Source organism: Salvia splendens, unplaced genomic scaffold (genome assembly GCF_004379255.2).
Source record: "Salvia splendens isolate huo1 unplaced genomic scaffold, SspV2 ctg517, whole genome shotgun sequence".
NCBI classification, from domain to species: Eukaryota; Viridiplantae; Streptophyta; class Magnoliopsida; order Lamiales; family Lamiaceae; genus Salvia; species Salvia splendens.
Window position 1 is genome coordinate 1 of NW_024599172.1, and position 9,604 is coordinate 9,604.

The window sequence follows — 9,604 nt, forward strand, 5'->3', positions numbered from 1 at the left end:
TCATACAGTAATTTTTATTTTTATAAGGTTTCGTTTGATTATTGAAGATTAAATTTATTCTAAATTGTCAAATACAATAAGATTTCGTAAAATTAATTTTGTAATATGACATTATTAAAAAAACAGTATTGAACTTTTAGAATATGATATGAGGTGGAGTATATAAATTAATCATTTCAAAAAGTGTAATAATTTTAAATTTCAGGTGGACGAAATATGAACTCAGTTTTGGATTGATCGAAGCTTCCTTAAACCGATAATGGCAGCAATGACAACACTCACCACCTACCACGGTGGAGTGATTGGGCGGCGCTGCCCATATCAATTCCGCCCCCATGCCTTTCCACTGCAACCTAATGACCGTGAGCCTAAGTGGAAGCAGCATAAGTACGTCAACGGAGGTGGCAAAAACATGCAGGTAACTGCTCGAACAATTGCCAAAGCGAAGTCAGAATGGAATGCGGAGCTGTATGCAGTCCCCGGAGTTGAAGGGAGCTATTACTTAAACGAGCTAGATGTAGTGGCGTTTCTTGATCCACCGAAGGGGCTCATTCCTCTCGACCCTTCTTCATACAATCCCGCTTCTTATCTTTGGTTGGTGCTGTTAACTTTTTCAGAGTTAGGTTTTCTTTATTATTCATGTCTTTCTTTTTGGAAAGAAGAAAAAAATCATATCTTGTGTTAAATAGAACTGTTGAGTGTTGATTCATAAATTTGTTAAATGGAATTGTTGATTCAGGAAAAAATTGATGACATACCGGAGGAAAGGAGACATCACTTGATCTCTCTGTTAAATCCCAGGTTTGAGTTTGTTTATTGAATTGGAGTAGTTTTTATATTGAAAATTCATGTGGAAAAATCTGTTTTTCCTGTTTGATTACAAAATTAGTCCCTATTGTATTTTCCGTGTTTGATTTTGCGAGAGTTTGCTTCATCTGTTATGTTGATTAAGATGCATTACTCTTTTGACCATTGCTCTGAATTTGTTTGTAGACTTATATCAAGAGCTTGGGAGGTGGCTGGAACGCGATACGATGATGCCAAGTTAGCAAAGAGAAGTGCTTCCAGCTTGCTGTCTGATGGAGCCACTGCAGGTTCTCTCGAGCTGTGGAATATCCGAACAAGTGGAGGTGAAATCCCAGAAACTTATGTGTATTTGGATTTGGCATTATTGTATGACGTCTAAAACTGTGCTCGATGTACAGAACCGCTTCAAGTGGCTTGGATGGGATTGTCCCAAAGTTAGGTGCTGGTTTTAGGTTATTTTTCGATCTATATGTGTTGTGGCTTCTGAAAACTCTTGATTTCACTATCACTTTAAGTTTCTATTACTGTTCTGATTTGGCTTGTGCTGAATCTTGAGATCTATAATTCTATATGGTTTTCGTTGTAGGCAATTTTTTGCTGCATGGATGGGAAAGTATATGGACGTCTTATTGGTAAGTCAATTTACTAAAGAACATAGATCAGCTACACATGTAGCTTTATGTATCTGAGTTATATTTCACTTTAATAGCATTGGCCTTTGTGAACTCTGTTGCTTTTCTATCCCTTTGTAGAGCTATACTTCAATGTTTTGGCAATGCAAGGATATATTTCATGTGTTGATGTCTGGTTCGTTGCCTATTAATTCGTGTTTTGCACTGCAAGAAAATATTTAGTGTGTTGATGTCTGGCTCGTTGCTGATTGTTTCGTGTTATGATACAGGAGAAAACCTGCTATCAGGAATCGTAAAGTCCGTATGCCCTTTGTACTTCAGCATTAGAGAAACAATGAAGTGATGTCAACGGAGCAGCCTTGTGATTTAGCATATGAATTTGGAGATGGAATGCTGAATCTCCCGAATATCCGCAAGAATATCCAAAACCAGTTTCGTGACTCGCTGATTGAGATTTCAGATTCTTAGCTGCATTTGCTCAAGCAATATATACTGCAAAGCGTAGATGATAGATTTAATGAAGAATTTACATGCTTAGTCTCTTATGTATTGTGAGTGGCTGATTGTCCATCAACTTCTCCCTTCCAGCAAAACATCCATGGCCGTTTAATGATCAAGTCGTGATATACATACGCCACGTGGGTCCGGGAGTTATGGTAGGGCAAGCATGGCAAGAAGGTAGATCTTTGCAACAAGTTCCCAAGAAGCTATGCAGTGAGATCTTGATGGTTAAAGATTTCTTTTAACTGATATTCTTGTTAGAAATTGAGGTCAACTTTTGATGTGTAATTTTCGAGCTTTTATATTAATGGATTTATTAACACACAAGTTTAATAAAATAGCTCTAATATTACAATCTATCTGCAAGAGTACAGAGTCTACTGTAGTACTTCGAGTGTCGAACCACAGGGAGGCGTACGATTATTTAACAAGGTTTGACAAGGTTAATAAACTAATTTACAAACTAAGGAAGACTTTTCAAATAGGAAAAAGATGTCACTCCAAGTTGCTCAATAGGCTTGTATTGTTCTACACCTATATTAAAGCACATATTTGGGATTAACTAATCAACCTAATCGCGTGCACTGAACATGTCTACGACGTATAGTTCACAGTCAGCTGAACACTTGTTCCATGAACCAACTTTCAACGACATTTAATTCCTGCAGATGCGCGGGAACGAACGTCGTCTACTATAATCACTTACCTAATCCACTATCAATTTATCCCCTGAACAGTTCTAAATCGATAGCATACCAACAAACGATCAATCCTAAGCTATGTTAAAGAGACAATAGCAAAGGAATTAACATCACTACATCATTAGCCAAAAACATAGTGAATAAAATTAAGCACATTGTAGGACACAAACATATGATTTCAATGGTGTGAAAACATTCATAACAGCCTATATTACAACTTGGAGCAACATAGAGAGCTTAGCCTATACACATGGTGAATTTTGCAATTAAAACCGTATGATTCAAGCTCTCGTTGAGTGGAGTTGGGATTTGGAGTCGGATCGTCGGAATGTTGGTCGGAATTTCTTCTCCTTTTCTTCCTCCTCTCTTTCTCCCTTTTTCTCCTCCAGCCGTCAACTTTCTCCCAATTCCAAAAAACGTCCCCTCAACTCCCTCTCTCCTCTCCTTTTTATTTTCCTTCCTCTGCCACGTTTTTTTCTACCTTTTTGCAGCCTTTCTCTTTCTCTCACTTTTTTCATGAAACTGCCTCATTTTCCATATGAAACGCCCGAGAAACTGCTACCCGGCCGGGTAGAATTTTACAATTGCAAAATCACCGGCCGGGTGGCCAATTTCTTGTACTTGCTGGAATTTTCGCACAACTTTTCACCATCTGAGTTTCATTCCTTCTTTCACCATTCATTCATCTTCCTACACCACAAAACATACTTTTGCAAGCATCAAACTATATAAATCATGTAAAGTTAGGAGAATAAAAATGTACAATTTGATTCACATCAAATACCCCCAAACTTATTTGCTTGCTCGTCCTCGAGCAAGATCACAATAAACACAAAACTTTAAAGCTCAGCTCACAAAAGTTTTCATAAGAGTGAATCACATAGAGACATGAATGACAAAATCTAAACCCCAACATTTCAATCAAGATTTCCCACTCTCATGAACCATCACTTATCAACCTAGAACTTCAAGTCATGGTGCATTTCAAAGTAAGTCCAAACATGTTCATACAACTCAAACCGTCATCATTGACTCGTCAAGCATTACTTACCACATAGACTCGCGGATTTCAAATCAAACTTCATTAACTCTACCAAGTTATTTACAAAACATCCACAAGCATCAACAATAAGGTCCAAGGTCTTAATTCCAGGTTGTAATGGGGCTAAGATGAGGTAGGATAAATATGGATAGTGAGCTCAAAAGCTACACATTTGAGTGCCAAATTCTTCCCTCCTACAACTTCATTCCAAAGATCAACAACAAAATATTACAACCAAATTCTCACTCCCCCAAACTTGAGATCATTTAAGACAAGATTACATCTTAAAAAAAATAGAAGCTCTTACTTTATTTCACAATTTTTTTTTCTTTTGACAAAGACCTCGACTTTTTAAAATTTGGAGGTCGTCTTTTTCTTTTTTTTAGAACTTCATTCTTTTTACCTTTACATTACATCAAGTCTAAAAAAGTCTACACTTTTACAATTCACCACCCAACACTCAACACTCAACCACAAAGCTCAAACTAGTATTTAGCACCCAAATAGTAGCACGGTCTAATAATGAGGCTAAAATAAGGCTTATTTAAGTAGCTAAGTGATTGGCTAAGTGTTTACACAAATGATAGGGAATTAAGCTCAAAGTGGCTTCTAGGGGATCATGTGTAGGACTAGGCATGCGATCATTTGGCCATAGAGTTCATCCTAGTGCCTTATCATCCCATATCATTGACACAAATGAATACAAGCGGTTCACTCGATAAAGCAAATCAATCCAAGATAATTTCCACAAGTCATGCGATTTTCATACTCTCCTCAACTCAAGAAATCGGATGTAATCACAACATGCTCTTTCAAATAAATCCCGCACAAATTCCATTCATCCTAGGCTTCAAAGATCAAGAAAAATCAAGCAAGAATTCCCAACCAGAAAGCCGAAGATAAAGCATGCATCCGTCAAATACATAGATTCACAACACTTTAGCATACAATACACCCAAGAAACATGCATAAGAATCATTGAAACTCAAACAACCCCCCCCCCCAAACTTGAATGCTTCATTGCCCTCAATGCATGCAAAGAAGAACATAAAAAGTAAAGGGATAGAAAACTCCCCCAAACTTGACATGATGTCCATAGTGCATTCGGGTGGGAGGGTGGGTGTATATTCCTTTGTGGGTGTGCTTCCTCCTAAGCTCCAGTATAAGTCCTATCTCCATGTTGCTCCTACACAAACAAAAGATTAAAACAGCAAAAAAGAAAAATACTCAATTCATAAAAAATACATCGAATGAAAGAATTGAGCAAACAAAACCCTCGATTTATTAAGAGAAAAAAAAAAACTAAAAACTCATTGGGTTGCCTCCCAACTAGCGCATTTGTTTAAAGTCGTTGGCTCGACTTAGTCTTCTAGCTACAACTCTGAAACAAAAAAATAAAATGTTAGAAAACTATACAAAAATAAAAACAAAAAGGATCCTAAATTAAATAACCAGTTGCCTCCCCGGCAACGGCGCCAAAACTTGATGTGTAATTTTCGAGCTTTTATATTAATGGATTATTAACACACAAGTTTAATAAAATAGCTCTAATATTACAATCTATCTGCAAGAGTACAGAGTCGACTGTAGTACTTCGAGTGTCGAACCACAGGGAGGCGTACGATTATTTAACAAGGTTTGACAAGGTTAATAAACTAAATTTACAAACTAAGGAAGACTTTTCAAATAGGAAAAAGATGTCACTCCAAGTTGCTCAATAGGCTTGTATTGTTCTACACCTATATTAAAAGCACATATTTGGGATTAACTAATCAACCTAATCGCGTGCACTGAACATGTCTACGACGTATAGTTCACAGTCAGCTGAACACTTGTTCCATGAACCAACTTTCAACGACATTTAATTCCTGCAGATGCGCGGGAACGAACGTCGTCTACTATAATCACTTACCTAATCCACTATCAATTTATCCCCTGAACAGTTCTAAATCGATAGCATACCAACAAACGATCAATCCTAAGCTATGTTAAAGAGACAATAGCAAAGGAATTAACATCACTACATCATTAGCCAAAAACATAGTGAATAAAATTAAGCACATTGTAGGACACAAACATATGATTTCAATGGTGTGAAAACATTCATACAAAGCCTATATTACAACTTGGAGCAACATAGAGAGCTTAGCCTATACACATGGTGAATTTTGCAATTAAAACCGTATGATTCAAGCTCTCGTTGAGTGGAGTTGGGATTTGGAGTCGGATCGTCGGAATGTTGGTCGGAATTTCTTCCTCCTTTTCTTCCTCCTCTCTTTCTCCCTTTTTCTCCTCCAGCCGTCAACTTTCTCCCAATTCCAAAAAACGTCCCCTCAACTCCCTCTCTCCTCTCCTTTTTATTTTCCTTCCTCTGCCACGTTTTTTTCTACCTTTTTGCAGCCTTTTCTCTTTCTCTCACTTTTTTCATGAAACTGCCTCATTTTCCATATGAAACGCCCGAGAAACTGCTACCCGGCCGGGTAGAATTTTACAATTGCAAAATCACCCGGCCGGGTGGCCAATTTCTTGTACTTGCTGGAATTTTCGCACAACTTTTTCACCATCTGAGTTTCATTCCTTCTTTCACCATTCATTCATCTTCCTACACCACAAAACATACTTTTGCAAGCATCAAACTATATAAATCATGTAAAGTTAGGAGAATAAAAATGTACAATTTGATTCACATCAAATACCCCCAAACTTATTTGCTTGCTCGTCCTCGAGCAAGATCACAATAAACACAAAACTTTAAAGCTCAGCTCACAAAAGTTTTCATAATAATGAATCACATAGAGACACGAATGACAAAATCTAAACCCCAACATTTCCAATCAAGATTTCCCACTGTCATGAACCATCACTCATCAACCTAGAACTTCAAGTCATGGTGCATTTCAAAGTAAGTCCAAACATGTCATACAACTCAAACCGTCATCATTGACTCGTCAAGCATTACTTACCACATAGACTCGCGGATTTCAAATCAAACTTCATTAACTCTACCAAGTTATTTACAAAACATCCACAAGCATCAACAATAAGGTCCAAGGTCTTAATTCCAGGTTGTAATGGGGCTAAGGATGAGGTAGGATAAATATGGATAGTGAGCTCAAAAGCTACACATTTGAGTGCCAAATTCTTCCCTCCTACAACTTCATTCCAAAGATCAAACAACAAAATATTACAACCAAATTCTCACTCCCCCAAACTTGAGATCTATTTAAGACAAGATTACATCTTACAAAAAATAGAAGCTCTTACTTTATTTCACAATTTTTTTTTTTCTTTTGACAAGACCTCGACTTTTTACAAATTTGGAGGTCGTCTTTTTCTTTTTTTAGAACTTCATTCTTTTTACCTTTACATTACATCAAGTCTAAAAAAGTCTACACTTTTACAATTCACCACCCAACACTCAACACTCAACCACAAAGCTCAAACTAGTATTTAGCACCCAAATAGTAGCACGGTCTAATAATGAGGCTAAAATAAGGCTTATTTAAGTAGCTAAGTGATTGGCTAAGTGTTTACACAAATGATAGGGAATTAAGCTCAAAGTGGCTTCTAGGGGATCATGTGTAGGACTAGGCATGCGATCATTTGGCCATAGAGTTCATCCTAGTGCCTTATCATCCCATATCATTGACACAAATGAATACAAGCGGTTCACTCGATAAAGCAAATCAATCCAAGATAATTTCCACAAGTCATGCGATTTTCATACTCTCCTCAACTCAAGAAATCGGATGTAATCACAACATGCTCTTTCAAATAAATCCCGCACAAATTCCATTCATCCTAGGCTTCAAAGATCAAGAAAAATCAAGCAAGAATTCCCAACCAGAAAGCCGAAGATAAAGCATGCATCCGTCAAATACATAGATTCACAACACTTTAGCATACAATACACCCAAGAAACATGCATAAGAATCATTGAAACTCAAACAACCCCCCCCAAACTTGAATGCTTCATTGCCCTCAATGCATGCAAAGAAGAACATAAAAAGTAAAGGGATAGAAAACTCCCCCAAACTTGACATGATGTCCATAGTGCATTCGGGTGGGAGGGTGGGTGTATATTCCTTTGTGGGTGTGCTTCCTCCTAAGCTCCAGTATAAGTCCTATCTCCATGTTGCTCCTACACAAACAAAGATTAAAACAGCAAAAAAGAAAAATACTCAATTCATAAAAAATACATCGAATGAAAGAATTGAGCAAACAAAACCCTCGATTTATTAAGAGAAAAAAAAAAACTAAAAACTCATTGGGTTGCCTCCCAACTAGCGCATTTGTTTAAAGTCGTTGGCTCGACTTAGTCTTCTAACTACAACTCTGAAACAAAGAAATAAAATGTTAGAAAACTATACAAAAATAAAAAATAACAAGAATCCTAAATTAAATAACCAGTTGCCTCCCCGGCAACGGCGCCAAAACTTGATGTGTAATTTTCGAGCTTTTATATTAATGGATTATTAACACACAAGTTTAATAAAATAGCTCTAATATTACAATCTATCTGCAAGAGTACAGAGTCGACTGTAGTACTTCGAGTGTCGAACCACAGGGAGGCGTACGATTATTTAACAAGGTTTGACAAGGTTAATAAACTAAATTTACAAACTAAGGAAGACTTTTCAAATAGGAAAAAGATGTCACTCCAAGTTGCTCAATAGGCTTGTATTGTTCTACACCTATATTAAAAGCACATATTTGGGATTAACTAATCAACCTAATCGCGTGCACTGAACATGTCTACGACGTATAGTTCACAGTCAGCTGAACACTTGTTCCATGAACCAACTTTCAACGACATTTAATTCCTGCAGATGCGCGGGAACGAACGTCGTCTACTATAATCACTTACCTAATCCACTATCAATTTATCCCCTGAACAGTTCTAAATCGATAGCATACCAACAAACGATCAATCCTAAGCTATGTTAAAGAGACAATAGCAAAGGAATTAACATCACTACATCATTAGCCAAAAACATAGTGAATAAAATTAAGCACATTGTAGGACACAAACATATGATTTCAATGGTGTGAAAACATTCATACAAAGCCTATATTACAACTTGGAGCAACATAGAGAGCTTAGCCTATACACATGGTGAATTTTGCAATTAAAACCGTATGATTCAAGCTCTCGTTGAGTGGAGTTGGGATTTGGAGTCGGATCGTCGGAATGTTGGTCGGAATTTCTTCCTCCTTTTCTTCCTCCTCTCTTTCTCCCTTTTTCTCCTCCAGCCGTCAACTTTCTCCCAATTCCAAAAAACGTCCCCTCAACTCCCTCTCTCCTCTCCTTTTTATTTTCCTTCCTCTGCCACGTTTTTTTCTACCTTTTTGCAGCCTTTTCTCTTTCTCTCACTTTTTTCATGAAACTGCCTCATTTTCCATATGAAACGCCCGAGAAACTGCTACCCGGCCGGGTAGAATTTTACAATTGCAAAATCACCCGGCCGGTGGCCAATTTCTTGTACTTGTTGGAATTTTCGCACAACTTTTTCACCATCTGAGTTTCATTCCTTCTTTCACCATTCATTCATCTTCCTACACCACAAAACATACTTTTGCAAGCATCAAACTATATAAATCATGTAAAGTTAGTGGAATAAAAATGTACAATTTGATTCACATCAACTTTGTTGCGAAACATATTGAAAATCACTAAGATTTATGCTAAGAATTTTGTAGTAATCGTTTAGCCAAGATGAAATTGTTTATTTTAATGGGACTTGCCAGAAACGATTTTGAAAAATTCAGAAAAATATATACTAGTAAAAAATGAAATAAGTGTAGCCGTTAATCCATTTGTGAATATATATAGTGAGCTTGATTATTTTTAGGAAAATCTAAAGGTAACTAATAATACTAGTTATTTATTCTTCTGATCGGATTGACATCTTTATATATTT

General features: G+C 36.9%; 1 long non-coding RNA gene across 1 annotated transcript; it reads left to right on the forward strand.

The window, feature by feature from the left end:
- Positions 1–428: 428 nt before the first annotated feature.
- LOC121790435 lies at positions 429–1,239 on the forward strand. The gene is made up of 4 exons (XR_006048278.1): positions 429–594; positions 740–801; positions 994–1,130; positions 1,206–1,239. It is a non-coding gene; the product is annotated as an uncharacterized LOC121790435 (long non-coding RNA).
- The last annotated feature ends 8,365 nt before the right edge of the window (positions 1,240–9,604 follow it).